This window comes from Rousettus aegyptiacus, unplaced genomic scaffold, assembly GCF_014176215.1.
Source record: "Rousettus aegyptiacus isolate mRouAeg1 unplaced genomic scaffold, mRouAeg1.p scaffold_m13_p_8, whole genome shotgun sequence".
NCBI lineage: Eukaryota > Metazoa > Chordata > Mammalia > Chiroptera > Pteropodidae > Rousettus > Rousettus aegyptiacus.
The window spans coordinates 39427235-39442229 of NW_023416311.1; the positions used below are offsets into that span (position 1 = coordinate 39427235).

At 32.5% G+C, this 14995-nt stretch overlaps 1 long non-coding RNA gene across 1 annotated transcript in view; it reads right to left on the bottom strand.

Annotated features, from left to right (window-relative positions):
- Positions 1-14995, bottom strand: part of LOC107502644 — a 766462-nt gene that overhangs the window by 299773 nt on the left and 451694 nt on the right. Inside the window, exon 3 of the long non-coding RNA XR_004952613.1 lies at positions 14622-14656. This is a non-coding gene — a long non-coding RNA (uncharacterized LOC107502644). The remainder of the gene's footprint in view (positions 1-14621; positions 14657-14995) is intronic.

The window sequence follows — 14995 nt, forward strand, 5'->3', positions numbered from 1 at the left end:
ATGCATGGCCAAAAGGAAAACAAAGCATAAGCAGAGTTAAAACACGTAAGTATATCTCATATATATATTTGCTGTAACCTAAGTATATAGATCACTGTTTGCCACATAGTAAATATTTGTTGAATAAACACATGAATAAAACAGAAAAATGTGGCAGACTAGTTAGTAAAGAGAATAAAAATGGCTTTTACACATATTAGAAATGTTCAACCATTAGCTATAACATGATAAATTATTCCATTTTTCGTCTATTAGATTTGCAAAAATCCAAATACTTGATAAAACTATTTGGCAAAGCTGTGAGGAAATAGTTATTATCACACATTGCTGATAGGCATGCAATTTGTATAAGATTTAGGGAGAGCAATTTGGCAATATTTATCAAAAGTACAAAAGCTTTTTTGACACATTTTGACACAGCCATTTCAATTTGTTTAGTGTCCTAGAGATCTGCTCATATACATAATAAAATACATATAAAGTGAATCATTGCAACATTATTATTAAAAGTAAAATAGTGGGAAAAATCAAATTTCCATTTATAGGGGTCTGGGAATAGTTTAATTAATTACAGTATATCTACAGTATAGTAGATAAACTAATATAGTAGATATAGTAATTATAGTATAGATATCTATCTACTCAATGAGAATAGGATAGTTATAGACAGAATGAGAGAATTTTCCTAAGAACTCCAAGTTATATGGTCAGATGAAAGAAGTATTAAGACAGTAATTATATTATGCTACCTTTTGTGTTTTAAAAAGGTTAGGAAAAATTTTGTCTGTAGTTATTTGTACATATACAGAAAGCACTCTGGAAGCACTCACAAGAAACTAAAACAATTGTTCCCTATTTGAGTGATGGAAGTGGGAACTAAAGAGAAAGAAAGACAAAAAGACATATATACACAACTTTTTATAGCTTCAACTACAAAGGAATTGCCTATCGAAATTTTTAATTTTTAATTAAGAAATTACAAAAAAAAAAACTAGCAAATAAAGTACTGATGTCCAGATTCTTCCTAAAATGGCTCTCTCAGATTCACAGCAATAGAAAGACTCGTTAATTCAATCACTCAATAAATGTTATTATTTCCACTATTCAATATGATGGAGATATCATACTGAACTGAACAGAAATACAAAAGATGGCTATTTTCCTGAAAATTCTATTTCAGTAAGATGGAAAGACAATAGACAAATTAAATTATTAAATAATAAAACCAGGATGTATCAGATGGTATTAAGTGTTATTAAGATAAAATAGCATGATACTCTACAGACAATAACTTGAGAGCTTTTTTTGGTAGAGTGGTCTAGGGATGCCTCTTTGAAAATTAAAATGGGAAATTACCTTTGAACTAAGACTAAAGTGACGAAAAAGAGGCAGGTATGCAAATATAAAAATAACAAGCATTCCATTTAGAGATCAGCAGAAAAGCTTGGGGTGGGAACAAATTTAGCATGTTTGAGGACAGAAAAACATGCAGAGTGAATACAAAGAAATGAACAAGGACAAGAGCGACATGAGTTAAGAGGTAAATGTGGACCTGTTATGTAGAGCCATCTACATCCTTGATGGCCAGGACAAGAAGATTAGGTAGCATTCTAAGTGAGATGAGAAGCTAATGGAAGGTTTTTCACAAATGAATCATGCCGTTTGACCTGTTCAAAGAAAAGGACTGACTCTGCTCACTGGCTGCATATTTTAGGTGGCATGAGTGAAAGCTGGTTGAACTGGTATGAAACTTTGTTGGATGTGTGTATGAAACCTAGGGAAAAGTTAAATCTGGACAAGAAGATCTAGAAATCACCTATTACATAAATCCTATTTAAAGACAAATATGTAGGAGACAAATGAGACCACTTATAAAAGAGAACAGATATAGAAGAAATGATATACACAGAATTCATGGGCATTCCAGCTTCTAGAAATGGGAAAGAAGAGAGATTTTTAAAAATTGGCAGCTCAATATATACGAAATAATAAGAATTCTGTACAAAAGTAACTAATAAAAAATTAATATGTTTGAAAAATATTTACATCAGACATGATTTTTAAAGTGTTTATATGTGGTTATTAAAGATTATTTAGTGGAGTCTTGCTCTTCATTTTAAATAAGGCAAAAATTATAATCAAATAATTTATATAAGCAAGGATTATAAAGATATGGGAAATCTGTACTTCTGTCAGTTATTAAAGAAATAGAAAATAAACATTTCTTAGGACATTATTGTATTCTTTGTAAGTAAAACAATTTTAAGTAAAAACATTCAAAGCTGTGGTAAAACTAGTACAGTTGAACACAGTTGTGTGCTTTGTAATAAAAAATAGGTAGCAAAAGACATGTTCATTCAGTTTGACTCAGTAATTCCACCTTTGGGAATATGCATCATAAGACCATAATTCCATATAAGAGCACTACTTATTGGCAGAATCAGATTTTCATTGCAATACCTTTAACTTCAAGAAATTGGAGAAAATAGATCTACATATAGAGAAGTAGCTAAAACAAATACAGTATATGTAGATTAGATTAATATTTTGAAGCTACTGAAAATTATCATTGAAGTGTTCTATGGAAACCCATGGAAATGCGTCTAATATAGTAGTTTTTTTTTTAAAGAAGACTAAAAAAAATGGTATTTGTATTGTTTTAGTCTGTCCCATTTTCATGAACAATTCCAGGATTTTGTTTGTTTCCATTTCCATTTATAAGATATAAATTCCCAGAGCACTAACTCTCTTATCCTTTCCTCTCCCCAAGTACACACCTCTGCCATTTCTCCATTTATTCATTTTGCTAGCATGAACTTTATGGATGTGGCTGTGAGTTTGTGAGGTCATCATTACTAATGGATCTTCACTTGAGATAAGTTCTAATCAGAAGCCATGATGTAGAGTTTTGATGAGGAACCAATAAGTCAGATGAAAGGTTAGCCAGAGATAAGCCAGAGAAAGACATGCTGTATGATACCACTTATATGTGAATACTAAAAAAACTAAACTCATAGACTAGAATGGTGGTTACCAGGGGCTGGAGAGTAGGACAAATGGGGAGTTGTTGGTCAAAGGGTACGAACTTCTGGCAAAAATGAATAAGTTCTGGAGATCTAATGTACAATATGATGATTATAGTTGATAATATTGTATAGTATATTTGAAAGTTGCTAATAGATTTTAAATGTTCTTACCACAAAAATGAAATGGTAATTATGTGACCTGATGGAGGTGTTAGGTAATCTTATGGTAGTAATAATTTTCCAGTATATAAGTGTATCAAATCAAGCCTTAAACTTATACAGTGTCATATGCCAATTATATCTCAATAAAGCTAAAAAGAAGAAGGAAGGAAGGAAGGAAGGAAGGAAGGAAGGAAGGAAGGAAGGAAGGAAGGAGGGAGGGAGGGAGGGAGGGAGGGAGGGAGGGAGGGAGGGAGGGAGGGAGGGAGGGAAGGAAGGAAGAAAAAAAGGAAGAAAGAAAAGAGATCCCTAATTGTAAATTTAAGAATTTTGGTGAGCAGGTTAATAACATATTTTACTTTAGAGGCTTTTTTAAAGTACTCTCCAAATCACAACACACACATACAAACACACACAAAATGGCCAGTTCTCAGAAATATTTAAGGAGACGTTCCCTTATAGTGATTTAGGCACTTAAGAGAACATGATGACTTTTTCACGTAACAGAGAAAAGATTGAGCATTCCTGCCATCTAGGTAGATCACCAAAATTATTAGTTTTCTTTTTTATTTGTGCATGAATCTCTGCCCTTCGGTGCATTTAACCACATTGAAATTCAATTTCCATAAAGATTCACTGAGTGCAAAGAGGAAACGAAAATTGCTCTCCATTACTTCGATTGCAAAATAAATAATTTCTAACAAAGGAAATCCAAATAAACAGCATAAAAATCAGGCCACTTAAAAAGGTAAATCAAATGCTGAGAAATATATTCCCTAGTTTCTATCCTCAGGAAAGTTGGGAATTGCATATATACTTTCATATTGCATATGCATGGGTACTGAGCTGGATTCCATACTGTTTGTGCCTTTGGAATCAAAAGGTTAGCTATAGAACAGACGATGACACAAGCGCAAGGAAAGACACTGTCAGGTTGCACCTATGGGAAATCCGTTAGAGCCCGTGCACAGCAGATGGCCACGAGCAGTGGTTGGACAAGGCACAGAGAGGCCAAGTGGTTTTGGAAGGGTGCATAAGAGAAGTAGTTCTCAAAGTGTTGAAGACATCAGAAGTACTTGGTGGGTTTGTTAAAACACAGATTGTTGGGTGCTACCCTCAGATTTTCTAATTTCATAGGTCTGAGGTAGGCTAAATAATTCACATTTCTAACAACTTTTTAAGTGATTCTGATGCTACTGGTCCCAGATGACACTTTAAGGAACACTGCATAAGTCTATAGTCCAGGGCATTCCTCCCACACGTGTTTCCTCAGACGCTGTTAGTGCATATCCGCCAACTCCTGCAATTCCATCTGTGTATAATCTATACTCTCCTGGCTATGCTGAAAGTTGATTTTCATCATCCACCTAGAATCAATGAAGATGGCAGGGGAAGTTTCCTGAGGAGATATCATCTTCTCAGCTTTATGCCTCAGGTGAGGCCTCTGTACAAACTGCAGGGACAGTGAGGAAAGAGAGCTACTGGTTTTAGCCCAGAGGATTCAATGGAATCTAGACAGCCAAAATGCTTCTCTTTTGAATCCCAAACCAAATACTTCCTTTCTGTGGTTATCTATCTTCTTGTTCAGCTACACATATGTGATATGTGTTGTGAAAAGACGGGAAGAACAAGGTAAGTCTAGAGTAAACCATTTTAAGAAGTTGATTTCCAGTTTATTCAGCTCCACTTCAAATTCTTGCATATCTGTAATTTAGACTTTTGAGAAAAGTAGGGAAATATTTTATGAAGGTGCTGACTGAGTGATAAGTATATTCAGAGTTAAGAAACTTTGATATAAAAATAGGACCTCACATGGAGTTCCTATGAAGCAGTTAAGGAAAGTATCATAAAATTCACAACATATTATTCATTTAGGAACATGTCTGCTAAATAAAAAATGAGGTTCAGAGGTACAGAGAAACATCCCATCACAGTTATTTCACGAGTGATTGTCCTTGCTGACCTTGCAGTTAGAGAGCACAGGCCCTTCCAGTAGCCCCAGGGGAGCTTCTGTTTAATCGAGTTAATAATTTAATAATAACTATTAGAAGATCTGTAAAGTCAAAAGTAAGGGATGAAAAGATTCTACAGAAAGCAGAACATTTGGACAATTTCCATTCAGTTATTCAATATTTATTGAACACCTGTCTTACATTAAGAACTTTGCTAAGTACTGTGAAGTGAAAAGATGATAAAAAATACTTTTGCCTTCTAGAAGTTCATGGTCTACTACAAGAGATGATGAACACACAGATAATTCTAATAATTTATAAAAAGGAGTTTTTAAATTGGGGGCAAATGAGATAGAATTCCTTTATGAAATGTTGTTTTAGTATTATGTAAGGCAGAACACTTGATTCTGGCATATGTAAACCCTATACATATGGTAAACCAAATGTTCTAATAAAATAATAAGATATTATAATACATTACACACACATACACGCACACACACATATACACAAACATATTATATTTCATGAGACACAGTTTACAATGTTCCTGCTCTGCTGACCTCTCCTGAGTCTTACCTCTGTCCAGCCTTTCTCACATCTGACATATGGCTCACATTTCTATGAAAATGTGGTAGAACAAAGGAGAGGAGGTAAAAAATTAATTCTATAATAGTCAAAATGTGATTCTATGTCACTAAACATAACTCGAATCACTTGTTCTCAAGAATTATATGATTGTCTGTTTGAAGATATGCAGACGAGGGAAAATTCTGGAAAGACCTGTGCTCAGACTATTTCTTAGCCACTTCTTTCACAAAATATAAATTAAGCCATAGACAGGTGAGAGACTCTGTAAAAAACACAGGTAAACAGAATGCAAAGTATGAAAGTCTCAGAGGAGACTTCCTCTTAAAAACCAATTTGTTTATTTAATCGAAAATATGTATAGGTTAAAGTTAATACTTAACAATTTTGCCCTCTAAATAGTAAATGTTATTAATTTTTTAAATATAAATTATTTATAAGTAATTATTTATAAGTAATCACCAAATATTTATAAGTAATCACCAAATATAATAATATTATTGGATGTGTGTTAAAGTTAATGGGGGCAAAGAGAGCACAGAAATCTTTGTTCTCTTACTTTTCTACTCCTTTTTTTATCCTTCTCCTTTTCTCTTCTTCCTTTTCCTCTTCCTACTGCCGTTTGTTCCTCCTTATCCTTTATTAAATATAGAGTTATGGTTTAATCATAAAGCAGCCAAGTGCTATGAGAGTTCAGAATAATGTGATATTGTGCTAGGTGAGGTGACATTTGAATTTTACCCTCAGAGAGGAGTTTATCAAGGAGAAAAATGACCCAGGTAAGAGGTGATATGAATTTGAACTGAGGACTGATGTATAGTGATCAGCATAGCTACCTAACACAACGTCTGCCTTCATGCCAAAAAAATATTTGCACATCTCTTGGTACAGTCCTTAAAGTGCAGCCAATTACAAGATCTTTTGATTCATAAGTATTCCTTTTTAACCCTTTGAGAGAATTAAAGAGGTAATACAGCAGTCAAAATCAATTAGATGGATTCCTTCTTATCACTGTTGAGGACCTTGAGGGACTGAAGGAGATGCTACTGACGAAGGAGACTTAGGCTATAGGTGCAGAAAAGTCATGAAAACAGCTTCAGATATATATTTCAAATTCCTTATTTCAACATTTTCATCATGAATAATCATGAAACCCTACTAGGGAGAATCTCTTCCTCTTTTCCCTGCTTGACTAAATGTCTTTACTCACCCTATTGCCAAAGCCAGTTCAAAATTAGGCAATAAGATGGTCCCAATTAATACTGTAGCTTTGAAATATGTATACTAAAACTATTTTAATGAGCATATCCAGGACTTTTTTAGTTTATAATATTTTCTGCAGGGAAATGAATTTCTGATACTCAGAAGAGCAATCTGGAAATAGGGTTAGAAAAGGTGGTTGATATGTTGGACACTTACCTATGCAAGAAGCTAAAGGACATGGAATAGGGGCAATATCAACCTCCCGAGTTAGATTTTTTCATATTCTCTGAGTCTGGATAAGGACAGTGGGAGACAAGCACTGGTTAAATCTTTTAATTCTTTGAATTTCACAGCAGATAATACCAAAAGGTGGATGACTATTTAAAGGTCAGCTTTACCTTTTGTTGATTAGTTCATAGCATAATCTTTTTCAAAAAGGTCTATGAAAAAAAATAATGAAATGATATTTAATTTCACACCGAGAGAAAACTGTGTAAATAATTATGAAAGAAAGAAAAAGAAATGTTTATAGCAATATAAATCCCAATTGAAACCTAAAACTATACTAAAAAAAAAAAATCACATGCAGTATTTTTAATATTCTGAATTAGAAGTTTCAAGCATTTTAAATCCTGAGTTAGAGGTTGTAATTTTACTTGTTTTTCTTTTACCATTCAGAATGTATACGAGGTTTTCATCAAGATTCATCCATTTTTCTCAGAGTTCTATGATCCAAATCTAACTTCTTGGCTGGCTTCCTCCACCGTTTTCTTTCACAATTTTATCTCCAATCTTCTCATAGTCACCCAATGACATCTCTTTTATTGATGCCAAATGTATTACTTTTTTCTTAGAAGTGTATCCCTAAACCTTCTTTTGTTGAGGATTACATTCCATTATCCTTTCCAAATAACCTTTTTTGTTTCAATTTTCTAAACATGTCAAAATAAGCAAAACACTAATTTTGAAAAGTATTCTTGTGGAAACTTCAATATTTTTCCTTTCTTACATTGACTTTTGTTTTTGTTTTTTTTTCACCTGGAGGTAGAAGATACTTCCAACAACTAATAGTAATGTCCAAGAGATATATTCATTGAAGAGGAAATAAAATACTTCTACTGTTTTTGTGTTGTGAAGGTGAGTGAGGTGAGGAAAATATAACTTGGAATTCTAAAATCCTTAAGATTAGTTGAAAACTAGCTCATTGGGTTTCTATTATGAGAATAATGTGAATTTGAGTTTATTGGAACTTGGAGAAATCAAGCTTTAAATGAGGCAACTCTAGCACTGGGAAGGCTATTCAAAGACATAGAAAACCTCTGCCAACAGAGTGAAAGAGCAAAGGAAATAGCAAGGGGAATTTTCTCAAGTATATATGAATAAAAAATATTGTATCTTATTTCAAAGAGTGCTCACCTCTAAGAATTGCTGGTGTCCTACCTAACCCCCACACTTAAAATATGTATTAGTTTTTTTTTCATGAAATAGAAACATAATACATTAGAAAAATGTCCCTTCCCAATAGCCCTATACAGATCCTTGAGTATATTGAAAGATTATGCAGAAACTGGACAATGGTTCTAAGCCTAAACTGTAGTCTTGAGGCTAGCCAGGAGAAAATAAGTAAATTCCCCTATGGATCATATGGGAAGACTGTTTGTCTCTCAAATCCCTGATGGAGAAAATTAAAACACCTGCTTTCTTTGCTGAAGCTTCAGGAGGCTAGAGAGTGTTATCAGAACTTCTTGTATTCTGTCCTGCATCCTTACAGGACCACAGGATTCTATAAATAGTTTCCTGCAGGATTTGACTTAGGTTATGTTGACAGTGCTTTGGCTCAAATATGCTCCATGTGACTTTTGCTTTCTCTCAGGGCTTTCCCACTTCTCTGATGTGGGGCAGTGGTGAGAGACGGCATCACATGCACACATGCACGATATAGAAATAGGAAGCATTACTTGCTCACTCAATCAGGGAAGCTCTTGAAAAAAAAAAAGGGCAGGGGATGACAAGTGCTTTTCCTTGGAGGTCTTCTGTAGACAATTTGAGAAACATTCTGTTTATCTCTCAGAAGGTTCTGATGGGATCGAACTCCAAAGGCCACATTGAGTGAGCAATCCAATAATGGGACTTTTATGTGGACTCTTCATCTTTCCCTGTTCACTCTTACTGGTGCCTCAATTGATCTCCCATAATTTTTTGAATAAAACACCTATATACAAATCCTTAGGTCAGTGTCTCCTTTTGGTTAAAAAAGAAAATAAGCCAGGTTAGAGAGAAATTGAAATCCTGTTCAGAATACTCATAAGTGATTTTATGCTAACAGTCTCAGGTTTCTAAATCTGCAGACCTAACAAAACTCATACTGAGATGTATGTAAAGGCAAAGAGAGTAAAAACTTTATTCAATTCTATTCATGGCATGGCTTTATCTATTGAAGCCATCAGTGAAAGTCTTTATTCTTTTAATATTCCATCTGTTTAGTTTCTTTAAACTACTTAGATGAATATCAGCCTACAAAGGTCTCTATTTTTCCCTTATCAAAGTGTCCTGTCTTAAGTTGTACCCTCTGAGTATCTAATCTAAACTGCTTCAGGTCCAGCCAGCCATTCAACTTCTGGGTCTTCTCTATTATAACATTTGGAAGTTACCTTAAAATCTCATTACTTCATGAATCTGATAAAAAAAACAAAGGGTCAAAAACTGGTAAATTACCCAACCCAAGGCACTCCAAATAGTTAATAGCCTAGATAATTTACTTTGTCTATTGCCTTTATCTCAAATGGATAGGCAGAACAAAAATTATTTCTAGAAAATAAATTAGCATAAAATAAATACAACATTTTCCACATGATATATGTTCTCTATGTTCTCTTTTTCCAAAAATATAGTAATCTTTAGGTTAATCAGACATTGTATTTCATCTTCCAATGAGCTGCATATAAGCAAAAACAATCTATGAAATATTTTAATAATGCAATGAGCTAAATTTTATACTTAACATTTGAAAGTATTAATATGAAGAAACTAGTAATATATTATGGGCAGTGAATTCTGATTTGTATGATGATGATATAATTGTATAGTAGCACCTTATTACAATACAAGTGGAATAAGATAATGTCATTAACTGATTTGTTTTGTGTTTGACATTTATTTATATCTCTTAATCTCAGATACAGGAGACTGAGTTGATCAAACTCCTCAGTTTATTGCACATCATTAACCTTGTTTAATAAAATTTTTCTCTTGCTCTATTCATTGATTCCTTAATTTCTCCACTTGTATCCTTATATACCACATACCTTCTCTTCATCCAAAGGCAACAATTTTAATGTTTTCAATGTGTTTCTGTTTATTTGCATATGCTTTTTACAAAATGAGAATTATATAATGTGCAAATATTTTAATTTAGTTAAATGGCATTATGTAATGTATCTCATTATAGTTCCTATTTTTTTCACAAAAGATTATGCTTAAAGACCCATTTAGAGTTTTACCTCTGCTTAGAATACAGAAAATCACAAGATAGCATTGCTCTTACCCCAGCAATAAGAAAAGCAAAGAAAATGTACAAAATCAGAGGGGTTATTTTTGTTTCATTTTTGTTTTGTTTTGTTTTTGAGTCCACCCGTGAGCTGAGGTCTCAAGATAATGAAGTGAATTAAATTTCAAAGGATGACGAACTCCTTCAAGAAGACAAGACATTCAAACTGCCTTTGCACTGGCAAAGCACAAGACAAATGAGTAGCAACCATTAATGGGGTAAGAAAAAAAAAAAAAACCTGAAATGTTAACAAACACATGAAGGTAAGGTATTGGCTGATATGGCAGGTTACAATCCCTGAGAGTCCTAGAAACAAAAGGAACCCCCAGACACTTGCGAGATTCTTCTTAGAAGGCTTTACCAGGTATCCATGAGAAAGAGCAGAGGCAAGAAAGGGTACCTGAGAAAGCTTTCCTTAGTTATGAGAGCCTGGAGGTTATGATGAGATGCTGCTGTGAAACAGGCACGAAACCCACAAGTGACTGGGACTCTTCTCTCTCATAAAACAAAAGCTGTCTTCCTCCAGGTATGGGCCAGGAAACTTGCCTTCCCTCTGATCCCCCAAATAGGTGAGCTGTCACTGGAGATGAGATAAAACGAAAGCTGCCTCTAGGAAAACCAGGACAACCTCCCTTCTCCCTGCCTCAGACAAACGTTGGCTGCTGGTGGTAAAAGGTTAGAAATTCTCTTGTTTCAAGCATCCTATACATATATAAAGCAGAGTGCTATTGTCACTGCAAGAGGAACAAGAAATCTGCTTATGTTCAAGACCCACTGGGCAAGACTCACAATTTATAAAAGACAGTTTGCCTGTTATGTGGTGAGGGACAAAAATACTAGAAAATGATCTCTCTCTGTACTTCTTAGAGTTCAGGGTTACAGGAACTAATGTTTATATTGTCCCAATCCCTTAACCACCTGAAAGAAGCAGAGGAATACTGATTTCTAAGAATGAAAATTATTTATCTCAGTCTCTACTCTTCCTTTGTACATAATGTCCAAAATCTTATATAAAAAAAAAAAAGTTATGAGACACAAATAACCATAAAAAAAAAGGACCTACCAGAAAAAGATAAAACGGTCAACAAAAACAGACTGAGATAGTTCATATGTTGAGAATATTTGACAGGGACATTAAAATAACTACAATGAACATGTTCATGAATCTAGTGGAAATAAGAATAACATGGGTGAACAGATGTAAATCTGGGCAGAGAGATTGACATAGTACAAAAATAAAAAGGAGATGACAGAGATTTTAAAAGATTAAGTCAAAGTTGAAAATGACTTATTTTCAGACTAGGTGCATTAGAGAAAGTAATAAGTGAATTCAAATATATTTTGATAGAAATTCTCAAACTAAATGTAAATATTAAAAAAAAAGAGTGGGGGGAAAAAAAACAGAATATCTAAGACCATTAACAAATGGTCTAACATGTGTAACTGGAGTCCCAACATTAGAAGAGAGACAGATAATAGGGTTGTAGAAACATTTGAAAAGATAATCAGTGAGAACTATACACAATTAATAAAAGACAAAATCTAATCTGAGAAGCTCAGAAAACACAAAACAGGATAACAGAAAAAATAACACGTATAGGTACATAGAACTTCTGAAAGTCAAATTTAAAGTTATTTAAACTGAATATGATTAGGTTCTTATACTATAGGTGAAGTAGTAAAATATTATTTGAAGGTAGCTTATTATAATCTAAAGACACATATTGGAAACTCTAGAACAATCATTTAAAAAATAAAGAGATACAACTAATAAGCTATTAGTAAAGATATATTAAAAAATGAAAACTTTTAATCTCAAGAAGGCATGAAAAGAGGAAATTACAACAAAGAACAGATGGGGCAAATTAAAAACAAAAAATGAGAAGATATAAACATGTCGTATTTGCTACTATATCAACATGACATATCAATTCTAAATATCAATAATTGTTTTAAATGTAATTTGTCTAAACATTCTAACAAAAGGGAGATACCGTCAATTTGGATAACAAAGCTATGCCCAATTATTTGTTGTTTAAAAGTAAAATAATGAGAAATGACGCGCCATGAACAGAATAATAAAAACAATAGTGGTTGTATAAAAATCAGAAAAAAATTTACTTTGAAACAAAGAAAATTATCAGAGAGTAAAACCAACTAACTGATATTTAAAGAACATTCAACTGAACAATAGTAGAATGCATAATATTTTAAAGTAAACACAAAACATTCAATGAGAGACTGTAGATCAAACATCTACAAACTTAAAAAAAAGAAATCATATAAAATATTTTATTGACCATAGCAAAATTGAACTACACGTATAGAAAATCATCAAGTGATTATAAAGTAGACAACACATGTCTATGCATCTTATGATTCAGAGAAACCACAAGGTGCATTAGACATTCTTTTGAACCAAATGAAAATGAAAAGATAACATCAAAGTTTGTGGAATGTACCTAAAGAAACATTTAAAATCAAATTTATAGCAATAAACACTTACGTTATAAAATAAGAAAGCTTTCAAAGTAACGATATTGGCTTCTAATATGATAAACTAGAAACAGAAGGGCAAATTAATCTGAAAGCAAGCAAAAAAGGAAATAATAATGGTAAAAGTAAAAATTAACAAAATAGAAATTATAAAACTGAATAAGAAAGTAAATAAAACCAAACTATTTTAAAATTTCTCTAGTTTAAGGAATTTGTTAAGACTCTAGGCAGATTGATCAAGAAAAATATAACTTATTAATATCAGGAAGGAAAGAGAGTATAGAACTACATCTACTACAGGCATTAAGCAAATAATCAGGAAATACTATAAACAGCCTTATGACAATATATTTGAAAATTAGATAAAATGGATAATTTCTTGTAAAATAGAAATTATCAAAACTTACTCGAAAAGAAATGTATAACTTGAATAGCATATTACCAAAAAAATTAAATAAAACTTCAAGCTCAAACACTTTTATGGTAAATTCTACCAAACATTTGAGGAATAAATAACGCCAATAATAAACAAACTCTTCTAAAATATGTTAAGTAATGCCTTCCACCATATTTTATGGGACCAGGTTATCCTAAAGCTAAAAAATAACAACATTACAAGAAAACTACAGACCAACATCCCTTATGAATGGGGCTCAAATCTTTAACAAAATGTTATTGGTGCAAGTCTAACGACATATAAAACAGTGATACATGAGTGGCTTCCTCCTCCAGGAATTCAAGTATTTTCAACACTTGAAAATCAATTAATATGAGTCACAAATAACTACAGACTCCAACAAACAACAAAACACACAATCATATTAAAAGATGCAGAAAGACATTTAAAAATTAAAAATAAAATTTACTCATAATAAAAATTCTCAGCAAACTAGGAGTTTCCTCAACTAATAAAGATCATGTATTAAAAACCAATAGTAAATAGTTTACTTAATGGTTAAAAGTTGAAAATCATTACCTCTATGATTTAAAACAAAGGACAGAACGTTAAATCTTACTGCTTCTCATTAAATTTGTGTTGGAAGTTCTAGGAAATGCAAAAATTTGGGGGTGGGTGGGTAATATAGGTGAAATTGGTCAAAAGGTGCAAACTTCCAGTTTTAAAATAAATGTCAAGGGAATATAATTACAGCATGGTGATTATAGTTAAAATACGGGCAGTATGTCTGAAAGTTTCTAAGAGAATAGTTCTTAAAATTTCACTCCATAAGAAAAAAATTATAACTATGTGTGTTGATAGATATTACAATATATACATATATCAAATCATTATGTTCTATCCCTGAAATTAATGTTATAAATAAATTATATCTCAATATAATTTAAAAAATGAACTCTCGAAACCCAAAAATGAAAAATCGAATGATTTGATTAGAAAATTAGCAAAAGATATGAAGAGACATTTCACTGGAAAGGACATACAGATGGCAAATAAACACATAAAAATATATTCAATAATTAAGAAATGCAAATCAAGAACACAGCAAAATACCACTATGCACCCAGACAATATCGAATACTGATATATATGTGAAGCAACTAAATCTCATATACACAACTGGTGGGGCATGTTAAATTGCACAACTACTTTGCAAAACAGTTTTATGGTTTCTTTAAAAAGTAAGCACTCACCATATTATCAAGCCATTTCACTCCTAGGTATTTACCTAAAATAAATATATATGTATCAATGTCAATTCAAAGACTTGTATATGATGTTTATAGCAGCTTTAACTTGTAAGAGCCCCAAACTGTAAAAAACCCCAATACTTATAAACGGGTGAATAAATGAACAAACTGGTATACCCATACAATGGAATGAAATACTAATTAGCAGTAAAAAGGAAGGGAATATTAATACATGCAACAGTAAGGATGAATCTCAAAATAATTTTGATGAATAAAAGAAACAAAGACAATATGCTCTGATTTCATTATCTAAAACTCTAGAAAATGCAAACTAATACACAGTGGCATAAGTAAATAAAGCTATTATTTTATATATT